The sequence below is a fragment of the Stegodyphus dumicola genome, chromosome X1 (assembly GCF_044657685.1).
Source record: "Stegodyphus dumicola isolate Sdum_Otavi_A_Nest chromosome X1, ASM4465768v1".
Lineage (NCBI taxonomy): Eukaryota > Metazoa > Arthropoda > Arachnida > Araneae > Eresidae > Stegodyphus > Stegodyphus dumicola.
The window spans coordinates 174,115,227-174,139,872 of NC_140780.1; the positions used below are offsets into that span (position 1 = coordinate 174,115,227).

The following is a 24,646-nucleotide window of genomic DNA, read 5'->3' on the forward strand; positions in this document are numbered from 1 at the left end:
GAAATGGCAATGCTTTCAATTCATCGATGATCTGTTTCAAGATATTGCAAGAAGTTTCAACTGTTCTTGAATGTATCACATCCTTGGACAATGGAATAGCCTCAAGTTTTTTTTTCTCTGTTCCAGTCCACAAACTAATTCAACCATTTCCAGCGCACAGGGCTTAATTAATGTCTCTCCAATAGTATGCGGTTTCTTACTTTTGGCAATACGATATGCAACTCTGAAAGATGCCTCAACCAAAGGTTTTTATGAAATACCAAATCCAAGTTTGGTTAATGTTCCAGATTTCAAAAACTGGGCTTTCTTCTTTGTAAAAAAATTCTAGATCTTTAGATGCATTTTCAGGATGAAGAGATTTGAGATGCTCTATCAACTTTGCCGGTTTCATACTGGCGTTTTCCAAAACTTTTCCACACAGAAAGCATTGTGGCTTTTCAATACCGTCCAATTCCTTCATGCAGCAGAATCCATATTTTACATAATTTTCATCATACTTACTTTTTCTCGACAGTTTGGGCTACAAAAAATATCAAATAATCAAATTAAGAACAAACATTAAGACACAAAAAAACCACTTAAAAATACTTTAATTACAACTTATGAAAACGTAAAACAAATATTTTGTTTTAAAAATTGGCAAGAACTTTGCGGAACTGATTTTAACGTCACTTTACTTCCAAGTGAAGCAAAATTCAAATGCTACTTTGTGTTTCTAAAAATTTCAAATTTTACATAGTTTGCGAATGTTGTTTTCCTCGTATTGTGGAGGTCTCTATTATTGGGAAATAGCAGACAGATGGCTTACAGAGGTTGCCCGTGACAAAAAAGTTTTCTTTTTTAATATTGATGCAAACATTTTAAAAATTAGGAGCAGTCGGCGGACCCCCAAAATGTACTTTATAATATTACTGCGCATAATACAAAACAAAAACAAAACAAAACAAACAAAAACTTTCAAGTACATTTATAATACAGTACATTATACAAGTATGTTGTACCTGTGCATTGCATAGTTACCAATATTTAATACAATTGGTACATTTACGGATAAATGACAGAAGTGCATTAATTACAAATACAGTTATGACATTTATTATCCACTTATTGATTAAATACTAATACATTACTAGATAATTAAGATACATTGCTATATAATTTAAGATTAAATAATGAAGAATCTGCATAATTATGTATGTTTGTTGCATTGTGATAAAACAGCGGTACCTAGAGCCATCCAATTTTGAATGACGTAATCCTACTGCGGATATGGGCATCTAAAAGCCCAAATTGAAATTTGGAATTTGTTTTATTATCTATTTAAGGGGTATCAGAAATCCCTGTTAAACAATGTTAAACTGGCCCTTTTTTATGTACCTTTTCTCAAAATCTGCTGTAGATACACGCTTGAAATTTTTTGTGTAATTAAAGCATACCTATCTGATTATACTGAAATGAGTTTTTGAAACATTTTGAATTTTAGAGTAATTTACAGAATATTTTATTAGGTATAGTTAAATTTAGCACTTTTCTCACACAACATTTTTTTTCTTAGTCTATCACAAAAAGTTCATTTCAGTAAATATTAGAAAACGTAATAAATAAGCCATAAAAAGTTTAGATATCTGTGAGAAGTAGTTCCTGAGAAAAGGTACATCAAGGTATAAAAAAAATCACGTTTGGGGAAAAATTCGTTTTTATGTAAAAATCGTCATTTATCAAAGCATTCGATGACAAATTAAAACTAGATTTTTTACAGTTCTAACTTTCATAGAGATTTAAGAATGGTGTTTTCAGAAAGATAAACGTGTAGAGAATTTGAAAATGCAAAAATCCGAAATCACCTTTTTTTGAAGATTTTTGGGTTCCAACACCCCTTAATATTTTGTAAAACTTTAACGAATTTTTGATTAACAAACACAACGATTTAAAATTTAGCAATGGCGACACTCTACGGGGGAGGGGAATCTTTGTATCTCCAGCACGAGGAACTTTGTATCGGAAGTTCCAAAGATATGCTCATTTTAAAATTATTTTGCGACACTGCTGTTGAACTGAATTTTATGGATTAAGGGCAAAGGACATGGTATTTAATAAACAAAGGTAACACACAAAACGTTAAGGAAAAGGCCACTTTGGACGTAATTTAAAATCTGAAACCCTTCAATTTTTTTTTTTTTTTAAATGCAGGAGACCTTGAAAATGAGCAATGCCCTCGTCGTGACTTGAATCTAGACCTCTCGAATACGCGCCGGGTGTGCTACCGCTACACCAGCACGAAGGCATGCTAGAAGGAGAGAGAAAATACCACATATGTTTACGTCAAAGGAAATTTTACGTCACCATTGAATTTGTGTTTGGCACGCAAAATGCAGTAATTTAAATTCTAAAAAAGTATATTTATTCAGTTTAATAAATATAGCTGTTGTAAAATGTATTATTGCTTTGATATTTTTTATTTTTTTTTTACCTTCAGTTTACTAAATTGGCACCATGTATTTAATCCGCAATCAAAGCACAGATTGTGACATGAAATGCGTATTGTTTGCGAAGTACGAACATGACTGAAGCATAAAGCACCTTCAGACAGTAAGATGGGTTTCAAAATTTCCTGAATTCGGTCAGAAGTTTCTTCCTTTCTAAATACAACCTTTATTAAACTATTAAGTTAAAAGTACACGTATTTCCTTTCGTGAAAAGTAAAAGCATCAGCAAAACGATATCTGAAAGCAAATTTGTTGGTAATAATAAATAATTTGTAATATAAATAAAAGAATAATTATGTTCAAATTGAAATTTTGAAAGTAGGTATTCATTTAAAATTTTAATTTTTCGTTCCAACAATCGGTCTTCTGAGAGCTCGGGAGCGAAAATTATTCAAAACAGAGCTGTTTTATCGTATATCATCATCGTTTACTTTTCTCTAAATCCGCCTGTCTACTGTATTTTAGCTTCTAATTTGTTCATCTGCTGCATATATTTAAATAGTCAGATTAATATATATAAAGAAATACTGAGCACTTAAAGTTGTAAGACAGGCCTTTTAATTTAAAGGGCTGGAGCTTACGCTCTGAAGCTTGCAAGTAATCTCACCAGACAGATTAGTACGCATAGCTATGACTACTTTATTATGATTTCTAATAGTATTTGGAGTTCACTTATAAACGATGGAAGGAGAACAGAAAATTTGAAAGAAACCTACTAGCTTATATTTATAAAACTCTACAACGTATCAAATCTGGCATTCAAACTTAAGTAATTTCTACTTGAAACGATAAATTATTATTGAGCTACTTTTATTTGAGGTTGCTGGAGAGTGAATAAGATCTTCCATAAATCTGTATTCTGTTTATAATTTTTAGCTTTATTAACCCATGATCTTATATTTTGATCTTATTTTTATGTCACCTCTACTTTACTAAGCTCCCATCAGATTGCAAATTAATTAACATATATTAAAACAGAGTTCTTAAAGTTAGAGAGAGCTTTCTGCATTGACCACTGATATCCGTACTATTTTTATCTAATTCTTAGATTAACTTGAATAAGCTGTAGCCTTTGCGAGACGTATTTTGTTCGCATGGTTACCAAGCCTGAGACAACAAGTATTTCGCCTTGTGAATTGTATACCTTAATTTTGTTTTTCTTCTAAACGCATAAAATTTGGTGACTTCTTGTTCTGTTAATTTAAATGCAAGGTGTAAGTTGTTAAGTTGAAGTCCTAAAAAAAGGTTTATTTTAAATCATCCTCTGAGTTCATAGTTACTTTCATTGGAAGACTAAGACGGGCGATAAGTCGCTTTTCTGTCTACACGGACCTAGAACTTAGCTTTGAATTACATTAATTTCGTACATATTTAAAAGCGAACATCTCTCGAACAAGCAAAAAAATCAGTGGTCACCTGAAGTAGAAACTGTAACATTTTCGGACCACTGTAAAAAATTTGTAAAACCGTTTTTTCAGTCAAAATTCGAACGCAGAATTCGCTGTCTAAAAGATGTGTACTGTATGAAACGCACAGCTGCCGCCTTGGTCATTATGCACACACAGTAGTTTTGGTTTTCATCTAGAGGACATACAGTGACAGCTTAACTATAATTGCAGACATAATGTCCTCGTGGCGATTTACAGAGAGAGTACAGCGCAGCTACCGACAGCAGCAATTAGTTTAGAACTACAAGCATGGAACTGGTATCGAGTAATTTCTTTTTTGAGCGTAAACAGCGAACAAACGTATTCTTTCTATCTAATCTTGAGTATGAAATAATTAGTAATCATGACAACAATAATACTGTATTATGATTTCTAATAGTAAGTTTACAGAATTTCTAATATAAGAATTTCTAATATAAGTCTACAGTTGTAATTTTTTAATTTGTGTAAAGCTCAACTGAATTTTAAGTCTGTATGGAAACAGATGCCAGATTTTAATAATAGAAAACAAAGAAAGAATTTATTTTGGTTCAAAATTGTCTTGACCAAAATCAGGTTTCATTGGCTCTTGGAATGCTATCAGGTGGAATTTATACAAATAAAGATGCTTTCTAAGTAAAAACAAATCTTATTATTTTTCAACTCAGCAAAGGAAAAAACGACAGACTAGCACTTGCAGTCTTTTGAATCATAATAGACAGTAACGAGTAACTTTATCAGCAATTCAAGGCAATTGAAAATGATCTGAAGAATGACATCAGTTTATTTCAAGCATTATTATTAAGCGGGCTAAAAATTACAAACGAAATGAATGCTCAGCATTTTTCTCTAATTGGTACTAGTGTAAGGTCTTTTCGATTCGGTACAGATTACTGGTTTATTCCCCTCTATTGTGTCTGTATAATTTATTATCTTTAATATTTAAATATTAATTTATAAATGCATATCATACTTTACTATATAAAAAGTCTTACTAAGTAACAAATGCACTGCAGTTCTTTAAAACCGTACATCAGATGCTTGTCACTTTTTATATAAACTTGCCCATCATTATGTACATCAGTACCATATTCGCAATAAAAATTTTATAATCGAAGACGATGTATTAAAATGTGTCGAAAGTCTGAGAAAAAAGATATTAAATGCCATAAAACCGATAAATTTACAAAAAATTCTTATTAAAGTAATTCTTCGTTTCGTATTCACCACCATGTCTGTGGTGTTTAATATATTCCAGACATCTACGTAGATTTTTAATTCTTTGTTCATAAAACAATTAAGTAAATTATAATTTTTGCCCTTAAGATGCGCATAGCCCTGCGACAGATAAAATCCCTATCTTCTTTATAAAAATACTTTAGAAATCTGGAAAAAATATCACGTACCTTTAATGCGTTCAAAGCAGTTTTATTACAATAAAAAAGAGCACTTTCGTTAAAGAAAAAAACGCTAACTCCAGCGAGTTTGTTAATAGCACTCCAAAATTATCAACATTTTAAGTGGCTGTGCGAAATTTTGGTTTCGTTACTAAAAACTATCGTTTCAGTTTTCGAGATAAGCTAAGGCATAAATTAATTTCACTTCTGCAAGAGAGTGTATTTAATCGCAGCTACACGTTGGCTTTGTTTACTTATAACGCACACGCGTATTTTAGCTCTAAACACGCAGAATACATTTTGAATGAACTCTTCTTACAAGTTTTAGTTAAATTAATTTTTGTTCGTTCGCGTCTCCTTTTCTTAAATTATCTTTTGTCGGAAAACCGAAAGAATAAAATGCCTATTTTTAGTTGTAAGGATGCATTATAGCGCGAAAGGTCTTTCTCTAAATTTCTTATTTTGTAAGGGATATGCATTATCATATTACGTTGTATCACGATTAATTGCCGGAAAACCAGCCTATGTAGCTTTAAAACACTAAACGCAGAAAAATTAATACACCTTGCCTGAAGGATGTTCTAAATGGACGGAGGTAAGTGAGGTGAAATGTTAAATAATGATTTGTAACCTACTGAAACCGCCCATAAGCACTGTTCTTTATTACGACTTTTACAATGGTAAGAGTAAAATAGATTCATTCCTAAAAGCATAAAACAGCCGTAAACATAGTGCCCCATAGGATTGATGAATGCAAAAAATTAGATTATGAGCAGTATATAAATAAGAAGATATATTTTATCTCGTTATATATAATTTAGGAATGTTACTTTTTTATACTAGAACATGGTATAAAGAACAGACTATAGAGTCTCACCTTCTTGTGAAACATAAACCAAATCGAGACTCAAGCTGAATCTTAATCAACATATCTCTATGTCCAATAAGAAGACGGAGAACGTAAGAAAGGGTGTAAAAGATCTTTTTATTAAGGACTTCAATTAATTTAACAGAAGACAATTCTTGCTTACAAAACTAGCCAGACTTTTTATGTAATTCAAAAGTAATGAATTCAAATTTGAATTAAAATAAGTCTTAAGTTAGCCGAAATCTTTTACAAAAATAGGTAGCATTTACGGGGTAACGCAAAATGATAGAAATTAAAATTAAAACTAAGTTAAGTCCCAAGTTAGACAAAGGCTACACGGAAATAAAATAATGCGTAAGTTGGCTCAAAACTATATGGACAAGACAAGCACCAAACCAAAGACAGGCTGGTATCTTAGAACTGCAACTAGTAACTTGGCGTTCAGCAGGCGCATGCTCTAATTCGACAATCTAAAACTTCCTTTAAATACTGTCTTTCCACCTCATTTGAACACGCGCGAATTAAAATTAGCATTCTGGTAGGAAGAGAGAAGGAGAGAAAGACAGTAAAGGTACTGAACATAAAGGTAACTGGTTAGATAAAAATAAATAAATCATTACAAGGTAATGTAGTAATTTAGTCAAGCAGAACAGAAATGAATAACTTTATGAAAATGTTCGATTTCTACAAAAATAGACCAAAATTCTAGACTCCAGACTGGAAAATGGGTGTTTGAATTAATAATAATTATGTTTTAGCATATAATTAATCCCAAAACAGGCTTTAAAATTAATAATACTTCAGATTTAAGAATAATATGTTTCTAATAACAATCCTCAAAATTTCAAATCAAGGTAAATTTTGTTTAAACATTTAAGATAATATTAATTATTCTTTTTAATATTTGTAAACTCATGCATAAAGGAAATTTGATGTATTTTGTTTCAAATGTACATTTTTATCAGCAAGTGTAAAAGCAAAATCCTGAATCTTAGTTTATTTGCAAAACTACAAATAACAATACATCGCATTTTTTATGCCTATCAAGTTAAGTGTTTAAAACCACATTTTGCCTTTAAAAGAAAAAGAAGCATGCATATTCAGTATAAAATATTTAAGGGGAAAACGAGGGGAAAAACGTAATTAGATGTTTATTATTTTTTCATATTCACTTGTAATTTAAGTGGAAAATCAAAATGATGTCATGCAGAAACCTGGAGTAAAGGGATTCATTAATATAGCTAAAATATACAGCTTTTGTATCTATATCACAAATATGACGTGATTAAAAATATTGCTTTTAAGAATGCATTTTTCCCTATGATTACTGTGTTTTTAATAAGAAATTTACTTGTTTATTTTGCAACTTCTGGTACCGTTGAAATTATAGATTCTTATGTGTTTTTAAATTTTAGATCATTGATTCTACAATTTGAATCTGTTTATTATTCCAAACATCATTTTCCATTTTTTTAATCCCTGTATAAATTGAAGATGGGAAAATTTCACTTTGAAACTGCTCTACGAAGGTATCCCTCATATTATAGTTAAGTACAAAACATCGCAGGAAAATGCTTGCATTTTGCATGTAACATACAAGTAGTCCCCCTTTGTTTTACCTTTTGCAAAATCTTTCGGAAAGGAGAAAATGTTAAGCTCTCCCCGAGAAAAATATAAAACATTATTCTCTAGAGCAAAAACATGGTAAACTCTGATTATTCAAATGCTGCTGAGCAGAAATTCTCTCTCTCAAACAGCATAGCGAACATTCTAATTGGAAAATGAAAGCTGATAATTTTTTAATCATTCCAAATGAACATTCTATTCAAAAGGTATTTCAATTGAAACAACGTACTTTAATTTTCTGTTTAAATTCTTTATAAATGATTCGGTGTGCTTCTCTATCTGTCTTGGCTCTCACACATGAAAAGGGAGTTTGTAATGCTTTTAAATATTCCTGTGATTATTTGCAAGGAATTCCTTGCTTGTGAATATTTAAAACTATTATTGAAAATAATTTCTCATTCATTTGAGTTCAAATATAACTATTTTTATTCTATTCGTTTTAATCTTGCATCTCAAATTGTTTTATTTGGAGTACCTAGAAGTAACATGATTTTTCAAGAAGAGAAGTTCTAAAAGCTTCTTTTTTTAAAGCAAAGCTCTTATTTTAAGGATAAACTCTGTGATATACAACAGTTTCTCAGAAAGCAGTTTTCCAAAAAGTTTTCGACATCATACATTATGATTTGATACAAGTTGCAGTTCATAAATTTTTCTACCCTTAGTAGAAAGACATAACTACTAAATTCAATGTTTTGAAAAATCTGAATTCTTTGCCTTCGAAGATATGACTATGTACTATAAATTTACTGACTCTCATAGTTTCTGATTGCTCAGTAAAAACTGTCAGTTAAAACCGACTTACTAATAATTTAAATACACTCATGTCCATAAATTAAGGATAACTCGGAGTCACGTGGAAATCGAACTCTAAAATAAATATATCACCTGTAAAATCACTACACACATCTTCAAGAATCATATGCAAATTTCAGGAAGTAACCAGATGACACCGATGGTACGTCACAATGACGAGAGTGTAAGAGAGTGATATATAAGGAATACAGGCAAAGAAGTAAAATTGTTTGCAGGCGCTTTATAAGCATTTCAGTGCAATAACCGAATAGTTATGACACAAAGGACGCATTTGGATGATTTTTTACGTGGCAGAATTATCGGCCGTCTGGAATGTGGGCGTACCCAACTGGAAGTATCAGACGAACTTGGAATTTCCCAGAGTGTCATCTCCAGGCTTTGGCAACGATTCCAAGATGATGGTAATGTGAGTAGACGTTACAGCACAGGTCGCCTCAGAATTACTACGCTGAATGAGGACCGGTAATTGGCAGTTACTGCCAAAAGAAACAGGCGGAGCACAGCCTCAGACCTGTCTCGTCATCTCTCTTCAGACACTGGTACGACAATTTCAAGGCAGACCGTGTACAGACAGACGCTTAGGGAGATTGGTCTATATGCTCGTAGACCTGTCAGATGCGTTCCACTGACTGCAACTCACTGTCGCCTACGCTTAGCCTGGAATAGACAGCATGCATTGTGGACACCGCAACAGTGGGCTTGTGTGATGTTTTCCGACTAGTCGAGGTTTAGCTTGCAGTCTGATTCTCGCCGGACTTTCATATGGAGAGCTCCAGGTACCCGTTACCACCAAGAAAACATTATTGAATGACACCGTTACGGTGGTGCAGGAGTGCTCGTTTGGGGTGGAATTATTCTGTGTTCCAGAACAAACCTGCATGTTCAAATTGGAACCATGACAAGCCAAATCTATCGGGACGTCTTTCTGGAACCACATATACGTTTTTTTCGGGGCGCCATGGGAGCACAATTTGTGTTTATGGATGACAACGCCCGTCCTCCCCGTGCAAACATCGTAAGCGAATGCCTTCAATCGGAGGATATCATCCGTATGGCCTGGCCAGCATTCTCACCGGACTTGAATCCAGTCGAGCACGTGTGGGACATGCTTGGCCAACGAGTTGCAGCCCGTCAACCTCCTCCTAAATGTCTACCAGAACTTCGGAGAGCATTGCATTTTGAGTGGTGTAATATCCCCCAAGATCAGATCGATAATTTGATACTCAGCATGCCTAGGCGTTGTACGAACTGTATTGCATCGCCTGAGAGACATACAATGTATTAACAATCATACCAACCATGCAATATTAGTTTTTTGTAAATAGGTGTTTTTTGTAATTTGCTCCAGAAAGAAAAAGTCGCTAATTTTTTTAATAATATCAAACATATAACTTCTTTTTTTGCTCTTTACCTTCGTTTAATAAATAAGCTTTACAAATAAGTCAAGTTTGTTTTGCTTCTAACTCTTCCTTTGCCTGATTTTGCATTATCCTTAATTTATGGACATGAGTGTATATTTTTGATTTCCAAACATTCATTGAAAACATAAGAATAAATTATTGAAAATAATACTCATTCCATTCGAAACTTATTACACATTTAAAAAAAATAGATATAAATAATCTGTATTTGGAACTTAACTTTAAAATGACGTTAACTTATACATGAAAATTAATTCGAAACAATTTATGATTTAAGAAACTGATATTTGTCTTTATCACGTAAACATTGAAACCATCTTAACAAATTACTAAATTATATTTACTTTATAATCTTATTTTCAAAATTAGCTCATAGAATTCATAATTGGTGAAAATTTTTGTGTCCTCGCTGAGCTCTAACTTTTGTACAAATTATGCCAGCCGCTGAAAAAGCTCCCTTATATTCTGCACTTGTCTACCTGGTAATTAGTAGAAATTGTAGAGCTATTTGAATGCAGTTTAAATATGTTTTCTCCTTATTTTATCCTGATGACTGGCTTATTCAACTATGCAAAGCACTCGAGGGTTGTCTATCTTTTCCCTGTTGAAGATACTACAATTATTCTTGAATGGCATTTTTATTTTTGTTTTCTTCATAGATTTGATTCTTCATAGGATACTTAGGTTTTGACCTTCTTTCTGAATAAAAGACCTTCCTTAAAGTGGCAAAAGATATCAAGGGAATGGTGAGTAGCGAATTTTCGGAATTAGTATCTTTCATTATTTCTGGTAGTTTGCGTGTGTTCATATATATATGAATGAAATAAATTCTAATATTTTTCTCACAATTATAGCTTTATTTTATTAAATTTAAACACTTTTCGTCGATTTAAGTTTTGAGCTCAGAATCAAAACTGTATTGCAGAGTATTAGAATAAGAAATTTATGTTTTTTAAGATTTATAAAACTATTTTTTAAATTTTTTCCTTAAAAACCGTGTTTGATTTGCTATTTCATAAACAAAAATTTCTTTCTAACATCAACCATATGAAAAGTCATTAAAAACGTTTCCACAACACAATTTCTACAGTAAATTTTATTAGTTTCAACATTAATGTTATATGACACAATAAGGTAAGTTCTATGTTTGAGAACTCAAATGCTTGAAAATGAACAAAACGTTTTTATTTATAGAGGAATGAACACAAATATTAAAAAATATTAAAAATACCTAAACATATTAAGACCTAAAGACTACTGTAAATGGAATTTATCAGCAAATAAAAGAATTTTCAGTTAGCTTGTACGGATTATATTTATTTTAACTAACATTTATTTTAAGTTTAAACTACCTTTCCTGTCAAGCCTTACTTTTCCCCTGGAACTGCCAATGCCAGAGTATGTAAATTTTAGTAGAACGCGCAAGGATTCAAATTATCAGCGGAAGTATTCTGAGTTAAATAGAAAGGAAACGAGTTCAAGGTGTGCTGTTCTTACTTCACGAGCGCGGAGGTAGTTAGCCAGAAATTGAAGAACCCCGCGTTTCGGCCTGTGTGCTTGCCTGGAAGTATTGTTAATCGTTCAAGTGATCTTCAAGTTTGCTGAATTAGCAGCGGTATTGTAAAACGCGGTGAGGTTAGTTACTTTTAGAGAGCCTCGTAGTTAGAGTCTTGTCTTTAGTTTCTTTTCAGGTTATTATTTTTATTTGACCGCCGAGTTGGCGCAGTTTGTGAGCTTCAAGAGCACGCACTTGTAATTTATTACGTTGAATAAAAAGGGACTTAAACCCTTAACAAGACTCTGTCTTTTATCCAGTTTTAACAGTCACCGCTTGGTTGCGTGCAGGTTGGGGCGCGCAACGCTACATTGGCGCCCGAACACTTATCTAACTGAAATGGCCGAAAATTGGATGGAAGCCGCTGGACAACACCAAGAAATGACAAGCCAATTGGAAGGATTTGGATACCTGGTCCAGACTTTGAGAGCGTCAATCAAGCCAAACGTCCATTTCGACGGAAAACATTCGGTGGCGGTATTTCTAGAAGGTCTAGAAAACCACTTTCAGCTCTACCCTGTTCCTGAAAGACAAAACGTTGCCATCGCCACATCCGCACTAAGAGGACAGGCCGCGCTATGGTGGAAAAATATAGGCAAATTTTTATTAGGGGAATTTGGAAGCCAGACATATACATTTGAAAATTTCAAAAAATCGTTAGTAAAGGCCTTCCCCATAGTAAAAGATCGAGCAAGGCTGGAAGCCGAAATATATAGTTTCTATCAACGGGATACAGAAGATTTGACGGACTTTATTCTACGAAAAATTAAGCTGACGGATATGCTGTATGGGAAGAAACCCGATGCGGAAATTATTGAAATAATCTTACCAAGATTGTTACCCGCTGTTCAAGACTACTTCGAAATTAGAAACCCAAGCACATTGCAGGAGCTCTTCGAATTGGCGGTGAAGTTTCAAAATCGCAGAATAGCGGAAAAAGCTAGAGGGGCAACGTATTCTCAAAGTACTCGAAGGAAATCTTCAAATGAGGAAACCAGAAATAGAAATCGCTCTTATGGGGGAAAGAGCTATCAAGCTAACTCATCGAAACTCGAAGGTCAAGGCCCAAAAAGAAAATTCGAAGATAAATATCCGCGTACCCAGAAGGCACAACTTGAAAGGAAAGCTTTAAACGAGTAGAGGGGCCTGTGAAAGGGAGGGTCCAGACCCCGGAAGTTTTAAAAAAACCCTCAAAAAGACATTTAATTACGGTCATTGTAAAAAACTCACATCTACCAGTTATACAAGTCCTGGTTGGCGATGCACCAGTAGAAACCCTCATCGATACAGGAGCAGAAGGGAATTTTATGAGCGAAAATTTCTTCAAAAAGAATTTTTATAGGGTACGATTATTTAAAACCAAAAATACGGAAATTATAGCGGCGCAAGGAAGAACATGTCACTGCATCGGGAAATTATCATTAAACATACAGGTAAAAGAAGAAAGCCTCTAAGTATTAATTTTTGTAGTGAAAAATCTGCAAAATTCTCTTATTTTAGGTATGGAGTTTTTAAGGGCCGCGAGGGCCAAATTGAATTTTCATGACAGTTCCGTGGTACTGGAGATGGACCAGAGGGTGGTGGAACCTGTGGAGACACCGCAAGTGGACCTTAGCCATCTGAATGACCATGAAAGGGAAGCAATACAGCAAGTGGTGAGTAATTTTGCTAACTTGTTTTCAGAAAAACCGGGAAATTGTCAGATAGTTACGCATAAGATAGAAGTAACTGCCGGAAAAACTTGTAGGACTAAACCTTATCGGTACGACAAACAAAAAGACGTAATCACCGAAGAACATATTCAGGAGATGTTAAAGAATAAAATAATAACGCCCATAAATAGTGAGTACGCGAGTCCAGTCGTACTATGTAGGAAAAAGAACGAGTTTCCTCCTTCAGATAAAAGGGCTTGGAGGTTTGCTATCGATTACAGAAAACTAAATAGTATTACTAAATTTCCAGTTTACCCTTTGCCGGTTATAGAGGAAATCATTAGACAGATAAAATCGACAAGATACATGTCTACTTTGGACTTAACGTCTGGCTACTATCAAATAGCTATGAGACCCTAAGACGTACATAAAACCGCGTTTATAAAAAAGTCGGGCACTTATGCATTTTTACGCATACCCTTTGGGTTGTGTGGGGCCCCGTCAATATTTCAGAGCTATGGACATTGTTCTAAAGCCTGTCCTAGAAAAATCGACTTTAATCTATCTAGATGATATAATTATAACGAGTAGTACGTTGGAACAACATATTAAAGACTTAGAAGTTTTTAAATTATTAAAAGAGGCCGGTCTTACAATTAACGCAACAAAATGCAAGTTCGCAACTAAAGAACTTAAATATCTCGGTTATAAAATTTCGCAAAAGGGAATAGAAACGCAAGATTCAAAAATAAAATCTATTAAGAATTTCCCACCGCCCAACACCGCCAAGAAACTTTCGTCTTTCCTTGGACTATGTTCTTACTATCGATCTTTCATAAAAGATTTCGCTAATATTGTTGAACCACTCTTAGTAATCAAAAGAAAAAAGAGTAAATTTACGTGGACAGCGGAAGCGAACACAGCTTTTGAAAGATTAAAAGAAGCGCTTATTAATGCCCCTGTTTTAAAATTCCCTGAGGGGGACGAAAACCTGGAAATTGCGGCAGATGCATCAGACTATGCGGTGGGTGCGGTTCTTATGCAAAATAACCATCCGCTGGCATTTTTTACTAAAACATTGAATCAAACACAAAGGAATTATACAGCTAAAGAAAGAGAAACATTAGCCGTATTAATGGCTGTACACAAATTTCGAGTTTATTTCGGCAAATCGCCAGTAACAGTCTTTTCGGATCATGCGGCGGTTGGTAGACTTTACTCGGGAAAAAACCTAACGCCCAGGTTAATAAGATGGGCTTTAAAACTCCAAGAATATAATCTAATAATAAAATATAAACCGGGTAAGGAAAACAATGTAGCTGACGCACTTTCTCGTATAAAACTGGACGATGAAGGAAATGAACTTAAATGAGCTGTGTTGACTTCAAAAATTTTAGATTCTAGAGATACGATTATTACTGAACTGAAAGGTGATCTTGAATTTGGAAATATCTATGCATATTTGAAAGACCCCGAAAGCTTTGAGCACACAGATATCGATGCGATATGAAATAGAGCAGAAAACTATGAAATAATAGATAATTTATTATTTTATACGAAAACAACAAACGAAAATCTTGAGTACAAACCAGTTATCCCAGCCTCGCTTCGATTAAGCATTTTGAAGGAATTATACGGCGCGAAAACAGCGGGTCATTTAGGGGTTTAGAAAGACTTTAAAAAGGGTACGCGAGGCGGTATATTTCCCGCAATTATACAAAATAGTAACGGCGTATGTCAGGTCCTGCAATCAATGTCAGTTAATAAATGATATTAATTACAGCCCCGCCGGGTACTTAAATAGCATTCGCGCTACATTTCCGAATGAAATTTTAGGCATAGATCTTCTTGGTCCCTTTCCCCAGAGCGAGTTAAATAAAAATCGTTTTCTTTTAGTAATAGTAGATCATTTTTCAAAATGGACAGAAATTGTTCCACTTAAACGCGCGTCAGCCAAAACAGTCGCAGATGCATTCTTACACAGATACATTTTAAAATACGGTGCACCGATAAAGGTCATTAGCGATAACGGAAAACAATTCATTAGTCAAATATTTGAAAACATATGCAATGGACTTGATATACGCCATATCAAAATGGTTCCGTATAGACCACAGGCAAACATAGCAGAAAGAGTGAATAAAAACATAGTAAAAATAATTCGCAGTTACGTGAGCACACATCACAAGCGCTGGGATGGCTACATAAATGAATTAGCTTATGCTTTAAGAACGGCAAATCACGATACTACGGGAAAAACCCCAGCAGAACTATTTTTAGGCAGAAAGTTAATTACGCCTTTAGATAAATTATTCTTTGTGCAACAAAGAGAGCAAGATTTTAGACAGAAAGATGTGCAAAAACTGATTGATCAGGCGCTTATAAGCTCGGATACGGCAAGAAATAAGCAAAAAGCATATTATAATAGAAAACGCCGTGAAGCAGATTTTAAAGTTGGGGTTAAAGTATTGAAGCGGAAATTTTCTTTATCAAGTGCCCCAGACAATTTTACGGCAAAGCTAGCTCTAAAATTTGAAGGCCCCTATGTAATTCAGGAAATCAAAGGTGTCGTATTATATCTTAAGAACGAGAGAGGGGAGATCTGTAAAACAAGTCCCGACCAGGTGAAAATATACTATAATCCAAATGATTTTGAAATCCTTAAAAGTTTCTTGCAGGACTCAAGTCTAAACGAAGTAGAAGGTCCAGAGATAACAACAACTGTTCCACCACCCAAGAAGCAGAGAATTGAAGAGAGACATAGCCCTTCTACAACCCGGACAACGGTATCAAAAAGAAAAAAAAAACTTTCAAACTCCAGCATTTAAGAAAAAGAAGAATACAGATGCAACGCGTAAAGAAACCGTGGTAAAGAGCAAAACACTACCTACAACGGATCGCAGGAGAAATTATACATCAAGAAGAACGCGCCCAGGGCCAAAGATTCAGATGGCAGCAAGGCCGCCGTTCCGGAAACTGAAACGGCAACAGGAGGAACAAAAATACCAGGAACAGAAGAAATTCAAGAAGGACTCCAGGCCGGAGGACGTCAAGACCAGCCGTCCCATGGAAAAACGGAAACGACAACAGCCCGACGATTAATCCGCCAAGAGGCCAGCATGCAGAGGACGCAAAAGAAAAACTAATGTGGACGACACTCGGAGGTCAGTAAGGAGAAGATTGACGTCCATGAAACCTATAACTCGGGAACAATATTGCCACAAAAGAATGACGGAGTTTCAAGCATCGAAAACTCAAAGATAAGTTAAAATCTTCTATAAATTTTTTTCTCTTTTGTTCCGAAATGTTATGCATAAGTACGAAGTTCTATGTTTTGACGAAATGACTTTCGTCAAAACATAGAACAACCGAGACATATTGACATATGTCTCGGTTGAGACTTACTTTTGTTTTACTTTATTTAGCTAAGGCGAAAGTATTATTTTCTTTAAGTATAAAAGCTAAGAACAAGCATTTTTTGTTGGTCGAAAGACTAATTCTGTTATGCTAAAGCCAAAATTTGGCCGAAGATAAAAATAACTTCGTATTCTTGTATTAATAAGAATTTTAGTTTCAGTGCCGCCAGCTTGGCGAAGAATGAGTAAAGTAAAAATTTATTTTCTCTTATTCATTTTATGGTAAATTGTAAAAATCATATGTATTAAAATTTTGTAAATGTACGTAAATACTTGAATGTTATGTAAAAGTAGAATTTAGTCTAGAAGCATAAAATTTTAGATGCTAAAAGTAAAATGCTCAAAAGGAATGAATTCAAAATTTATGTATTAAACTGTAGATAAAGTCATGCTTTAGAGCGAAAGCCTGCATGTTTAAAGATGAATGAGGGGGAAGTTAGAATGAATGTGTTTTGTAGGGTTCTCCACCTACACTTTAATTTTTGAGAATGTTAAAGTAGCTCATTGAGTTGTAGAATGTCGAGTAAGGTGTGTCTATTTGGTCGTTGAATTCTAACAAATCATGGTGGTTAGGGGAAGTGTTGTAAGACTAAAACACGAATATTCCCGTTTGACACCACACATGGTGGAGAGCCAGGGTAAAGTTAAATTAATGATTGAAAAATTGAATGAATGTGAATTAAGCAATAACTAAGGAAAACGAATCGTTTAAAAACAAAAATTTATTGTGTCAAGAAAGTGTAAATTATGATGTATTTAGAAAGATACTGATACTTATTCCTTCCAGATGCTGGAAGGAAAAGACCAAGATTGATTGATGAAGTCCAGGAAAAGTTGCTGTAAGAAGAAAGAGTTATAAGTATACACAGAATTTTAGTATACAATTTGTTACATAAGATTTTTTTTGTGTAAACGAGGTTCTCGGGAGTTAGTTCAGAATTATAGAAACTTACAACAGGTCGTTTATAGGACCAGCTTCCAAGTTTTCCAAATTCTGGCAGCGGCAAATGTAGGGTTTATATTTATTTTAACTAACATTTATTTTAAGTTTAAACTATCTTTCCTGTCAAGCCTTACTTTACCCTGGAACTGCCAATGCCAGAGTATGTAAATTTTAGTAGAACGCGCAAGGATTCAAATTATCAGCGGAAGTATTCTGAGTTAAATAGAAAGGAAACGAGTTCAGGGTGTGGTGTTCTTACTTCACGAGCGCGGAGGTAGTTAGCCAGAAATTGAAGAACCCTGCGTTTCGGCCTGTGTGCTTGCCTGGAAGTATTGTTAATCGTTCAAGTGATCTTCAAGTTTGCTGAATTAGCAGCGGTATTGTAAAACGCGGTGAGGTTAGTTACTTTTAGAGAGCCTCGTAGTTAGAGTCTTGTCTTTAGTTTCTTTTCAGGTTATTATTTTTATTTGACCGCCGAGTTGGCGCAGTTTGTGAGCGTCAAGAGCACGCACTTGTAATTTATTACGTTGAATAAAAAGGGACTTAAACCCTTAACAAGACTCTGTCTTTTATCCAGTTTTCACAGTCACCTCTTGGTTGCGTGCAAGTTGGAGGCGCGCAACGCTACAAGCTTTTTTATTTTATTTAATTAGTTTTTATGAAAAACGACATGAGATCATTTATGCTGCTTTTAAGAAAAATAGCACACAGCTATTTCTTACTCCCTCCAATGGTAACGGAAAAGAAGGCTTATATACATGATATTGATGTGTGTCATTTATCGAAAAATCGGTAAAAAAATATTGATTTTCCGGTAAAATTGCTGGCTAGTTTCCACCATTTATTGGTAAACCGGTTTAATAGTATGAGTTGATGGATAAGTCCAAGACGTTTCGAGACCAGTATATATGTGCTGCTTTCAGTGCTAAACTAATCAATAATATAGTCTCCCGCAATCTTTACTATCGTTTACTAAAGTTCTGACAGTTTTGGGATCCAATTCAGTAAAACGCGGTAATTTCGATGCATAAAACTCACCCATAAAAATACGTAGCTGATCACTGTTTCGAAGGAACTACCACAGAATTTATTGAACGAGGTGATTTTCTATATGTTTCGAAAAGATGGTTACCTGTAGGAACCATATCTGGGGATTATGTCGGAATGTCGGATGTGGAAGAATCTCACTGTTAGGCTAGTGGATGGCATTTTCCCTCGAAGTACTGCATGGACACGGTTGATTTGCTCACAGTGGATAGTACTAGGAATCGTGCGATTACGTGGCATCAATTCCTATATTCCGCTATATACACGAAGGTGAAAATCCTCATAATTACGTAGTGTTACTTCCTTGTCTGGACTTACTCATACCTTTCCCTACTTAAATTTATATATACGTTCCACTACTCATCTTGTGTAACAACATGCGAGAAAAGGGCCTGATCTACCAAAGAGGATTCATGATAAATGAGAAGCTGAGTTCCATATACGGTAACACGCGGATTCTAATTGTATTCACTGAGTGACTGGGGCATCCAGGTATTGAATTTCTGAATCCATCCCAATCATAGGCAGCACAAATGTTCCTTGAATCAGCGCTCATATCCTTGGTTAATTCGCATCTGACTTTGATGAATCAGGTTTCTCAAACGTTCCTCATCAACGTGAGATGAACAGACTTCAGGTTAAAGTATCAAAACGGAACACATCAAACTACTTTCGGCCTACCTTTCCAATAATATTGTGCTCTTACACAGCACAGATTTTTCTGAAAGCTTCTCCGGTGCTGGAAACGTTGCTAAACTCATACAGAAGAATATATGGGAGATGCTAGATCTTTATGCTTCTTACCCTGAAAAAAATTGATCTACATAAATTTCGGATATGATTAAGTACAAAGTGACGTATTAAACGCCCCTGACGTCATCAGTGACATTTACAAAACTATTATGGGGTTAAAAAATGCCATAAATTTGCGCATCAACCCTATACAATGCTAAGCCATGATGTTTTATGAGAATATTCTGATATTTCGAGGCCATTTATGGATTTTTTAACATTATTAAATCTTTTCAGACTTACTTTCATAACTTATATGGAGGACATTTACGCAGTTATTGTTTGTACAGAAAATATTTACACAGCGAATATTCATATTAAGACGACATAGAAGACATAGCATACTCATTAACATTTTTATATCTTAGAACATAATTTTATATTGAAAAATATAAAGACCAGTTAAAACTTGGAAAATAATTGCTAGCTTGTGGAAGCAACATAATAGACTAATGCAACTATTTTTACAAATTTTAATACTGTTATGTTTAGTAATCCTACAGTATTTTATACTGCTATAATTGATTAAACATATTCTGAATAAAGAACTTGTAAGGATCTTAAGTTTTACTAACGTTTATTTTATTTTAAATAATATTAACTATCACTTCTTATTTTACTATCACTTCTTATTTTCTACTTCCGGCCAGAATTACAAGCGTTAAGGATTTTATGCAAAGTTTGTCTCGCGAACGCCAAGTACATAAGTGTGGCTTTTTTGCCAAGCGAAAGAGAGGAAGCAGTGAGTTCGAAGCAGGCCGCTTACCTTAGAAGTTACGCAGTTGCTATTTGCCTTCCAGGCCAGAGGTTTTAATCCTCTCGATAAATTAAACGTATTGTAGTGTTCACAGTCTCTGTGCTACATACGCTTCCTGTTATTATAAGGCCAATCTTCCACGTGTATTATTCTAAAGTTAAATTAGAGTTTAGTTTTATTTTTATACTTTTACGTTAGACCCCGAGTGGCGGGTCAGTGTATTCCGAAGTACGGAAGTTATTGTATATAGAGAAAAATAAAGGGTTTTGTATACCCTTCGTCTGTATCCTGTCTACTTACTACAATTAGTGAACATAGCTTTAGTAAGCTCTCTGTTCCTAGTCAGGTCCTTGTATGTTCCCGAAAAAGGTTAGAAGAAACATTAAAACTGATAGTGGCGCCCAACGTAGAAGAATAACCATGGCCGAGTTTCAAGAAGTTCACCTGTGCTGCCTGCAGAAACGGCTCAGAATCCAGAAATGCCAGCTGCCGCCCTGGAAGGATTTGGGTACATCGTCCAGACCATGCGCGCTTCGATGAAACCAGAAGCAACATTTAATGGAAACTCACCGGTAACCAGTTTTTTGGAAAAATTGGATGACCACTTCATGCTCTACCCCGTGCACGAGTTTCAAAAAGTTACCTTAGCTACCAGCGCTTTGAGGGGCCAAGCGCTTAACTGGTTCAAATGTATCGGCAGAAGTCTCTTGGGTCAAGCAGGAAGTCCCACCTATACTTACGAAAATTTCAAGACTGCCCTACTAAAAGCCTTCCCTGTTGTAAGGGATCGTGCAAAATTAGAAACGGAACTTTTTAGTATATATCAACAAAGAATCGAAAACCTCTCGAGCTTTATTTTAAGAAAAATTCACGTTTTCAAGCTCTTGTATCGAAACCGTCCGGATCCTGAAATAATTCAAATGATTTTGCCGAGGTTACTGCCCCAAGTGCAAGACTTTATTGAATTGAGAAATCCGACTACACTGGAAAAGTTATTTGAGCTAGCAATCCAGTTTGAAAGCAGAAGAACGGCGGATGTCGAAAGAAGACGCCAGTATCAACAGCGAAACCAATTTGGTACGCCAAGACTACAGCAAACTCAAGCATACGGCTACGGAGAAAAAGCGAATCAGTGGGCAAGGAAACCCGAGCATTCAAAAACAGCCGGCGAACGTCGACAGTTCAATAGCAACCCAGGAAAAAAGTCTCAAGGCCAGGGGAAAAAGAAGGAAAGCACGGAAAGGAAAAATAATTTAAACTAAAACGGATTTCTGCTGACGAGAGGGTGCGGAAATCCGAAGGCCACGAAAACCCCTCTTCCTACAAGATAAATACAGTAATGGTGAAAAATTTGACTCTTCCGAAGATTGAAGTCTTGGTAAATAATATCCCGGCCACCGCACTCCTGGATACCGGCGCGCAGTGTTCCTGTGTGGCAGAAGTCTTTTTTAGAAAGTATTTTCGCAAATACCGCATATATAATGCGGATAATACGACAGTATTAGCGGCGCAAGGAAAAGAATGTAAGTGCGTAGGTAAAGTACCTTTATATATCCGTATCAAGGACGAACAAGTAAAGGTGATGTTTTTTATAGTAAAGAATTTGCAAGCACATTTAATCCTAGGAATAGACTTTCTTTCAGACGCACAAGCTACACTGGATTTTAATGAAGCGTCCCTTAGGCTGACAATGAAACCAGTGCGTGTAGAAAAGGTTGAACCGCCAAGGTTAAATCTTGACCACCTGCCTAATGACGAGCAAGATAGAATCCGACAAGTGGTAAGTGAATTTGCTTCCTTATTTAGTGATATTCCAGGATTTACTCAGGTTACTAACCATAGTATTGACACCGGAGATGCATTGCCGGTTCGTCAAATACCATACCGGTATGATAAGAATAAGGAAAAAATTATAGAATGGCATATTACCGATATGCTACGTAAAAAGATCATAACGCCCATCTCAAGTAGTTATGCTAGCCCGGTGGTTTTATGTAAGAAAAATAATGATTATCCTTTGGAGCATCCAAAAAGGTGGAGATTCGCTATTGATTACCGTAAATTAAATTCCATAACAAAATATCCGGTATATCCGTTACCGATCATAGAAGAAATTTTAAGGAACATAAAATCAACCAAATTTATGACGACTTTAGACTTAACGAATGGTTATTTTCAAATAGGGGTCAGGCCTGAGGACGCGCCTAGGACTGCTTTTATAACCAAGTCTGGCACTTATGCATTTTTGCGTATGCCGTTTGGCCTTTCTGGGGCCCCAGCAACATTTCAGCGATGCATGGACATTGTGTTAAGACCTGTTCTTGGAAAGTCCACATTTATCTATTTAGATGATATCATTATTACTAGTGATAATCTCGACCAACATATACAGGATTTAAGACAGGTGTATTCTTTATTAAATGAGGCCGGTCTAAAAGTTAATGTCGAAAAGTGCAAATTTGGAGCCCCTGAATTAAAATATTTAGGTTACAAAATATCTCAAAATGGGATCGAGACAGATGAATCAAAAATAATCGCTGTACAAAAGTATCCGGCTCCAAACACGGCAAAGAAGCTCTCTTCTTTTCTAGGACTTTGTTCATATTATAGGTCCTTTATAAAAAATTTTGCGGCTATCGCTGAGCCATTGTTAAAATTAAAAAGGAAAAAGGCAAGATTCTCGTGGACGGCCGAAGCCAATAGTGCTTTCGAAAAATTAAAACAAGCATTAACGCAAGCCCCTGTCTTGAAATTTCCTGAAAAGGATGAAAATTTAGAAATTTCAGCGGATGCTTCGGATTATGCGGTAGGAGCGGTACTTTCGCAAAATCAGCAGCCCGTGGCATTTTTTAGCCGAACTTTAAATCAAACACAAAGAAACTATTCCGCGACCGAGAGAGAGGCACTTGCAGTTCTGTTAGCAGTGCAAAAGTTCCGAGTCTATTTTGGAAAGGCGCCGATAACAGTATATTCTGATCATGCGGCGGTAACTAGATTGTACTCAGGGAAAAATTTATCCCCAAGGTTAATAAGATGGGCACTCAAGCTGCAAGAATATAATCTGGTAATCAAGCATACCCCCGGAAAGGAAAATATCGTAGCAGATGCCCTATCACGAATTAAATTAGACGAACAGGGTAATACCGTAAAAGTTGCAATGCTTACAGCGTGTACAATAAATTCCCGAGAAACTGTAATAACCGAACTGGGTAAGGATCCTGAGTTTGGAAGTATTTATGAGTATTTGAAGGATCCTGAAAATTTTAGCCACCAAGATATTGTGGCGATAAGAAATAAGGCGGCCCATTACGAACTAATAGATGGTCTATTATTCTACACAAAAACTACGAATTCCAACAACGAATTTCGACCTGTTATCCCAGCTAGTCTTAGATTAAATATCCTGCAAGAGCTCCATGACAGCCCTTTAGCTTCTCATGCTGGTATTCGAAAAACTACTCAACGCGTACGCGAGGCAGTCTACTTTCCTGAACTGCAAAAGTTAACAAGGGCGTATGTCCAGTCCTGCCCAACATGTCAAGCCGTTAATTATATTAATTTCCGCCCGGCCGGGTTTCTAAATAGTATTAAATCCGAATTTCCAAATGAAATAATCGGCATCGATTTATTGGGCCCTTTCCCAAAAAGTCAGTTAAACAAAAGTCGCTATCTCCTTGTTATAGTTGATCATTTTAGTAAATGGACCGAAATTGTTCCCTTAAAACGAGCCTCCTCGAAATTAGTTACCGATTCTATTTTAAATAAATATATTTTAAAATACGGGGCGCCCCTAAAAGTTATATCGGATAATGGTCCTCAATTTGTAAGTAATATATTTGAAGACATGTGCCAAAAACTGGGCATACGTCATTTAAAAATGGTCCCGTATCGGCCGCAATCAAATATAGCGGAACGGGTCAACAGAAATATAGTGAAAATTATCCGTAGTTATGTTAAAAATTTTCCTAAAAGCTGGGATAACTATGTCAATGAATTTGCTTTCGCCCTTAGGACCGCAAAACATGATACAACGGGAAAAACTCCTGCTGAGTTATTTCTAGGCAGAAAGATTATAACACCGTTAGATAAACTATTTTATGTGCAACAAAGAGCCCCAGAATTTAAAATGGGTGATATAGAAAAACTAATAAAAGAAGCAAAAAAGAATACGGAAGTAGCACAAAGAAATCAGAAATTATATTATGATTTGAAACGACGGGGAGTAACTTATAAAGTAAGGGATGAAGTTTTAAAAATTAAGCATTCACTTTCTTCAGCACCAGAAGATAAAACTGCCAAATTTTTTCCACGATTTGAAGGACCATATGTTATAGAAAAAATAACTCACGCTGTTGTAGTGTTAAAGGCCAGAAATGGTGAAACCTGTTCCGCAAATATTGATCAAATTAAGCCCTACTTCGATCGTAATAAAATGCAAATCTTTTC

General features: G+C 35.2%; 1 protein-coding gene across 3 annotated transcripts in view; it reads left to right on the forward strand.

Moving 5' to 3' along the window:
- LOC146993359 (CUGBP Elav-like family member 2) overlaps positions 1-24,646 on the forward strand; it is a 1,246,960-nt gene that overhangs the window by 149,210 nt on the left and 1,073,104 nt on the right. The window contains exon 3 of one of the 3 annotated variants that reach the window (XM_085807865.1): positions 10,698-10,784. The exons of the other annotated variants lie outside the window; for them this stretch is intronic. The gene's annotated coding sequence lies outside the window, so the exon portion shown is untranslated. The remainder of the gene's footprint in view (positions 1-10,697; positions 10,785-24,646) is intronic. 3 annotated transcript variants of the gene reach the window in all.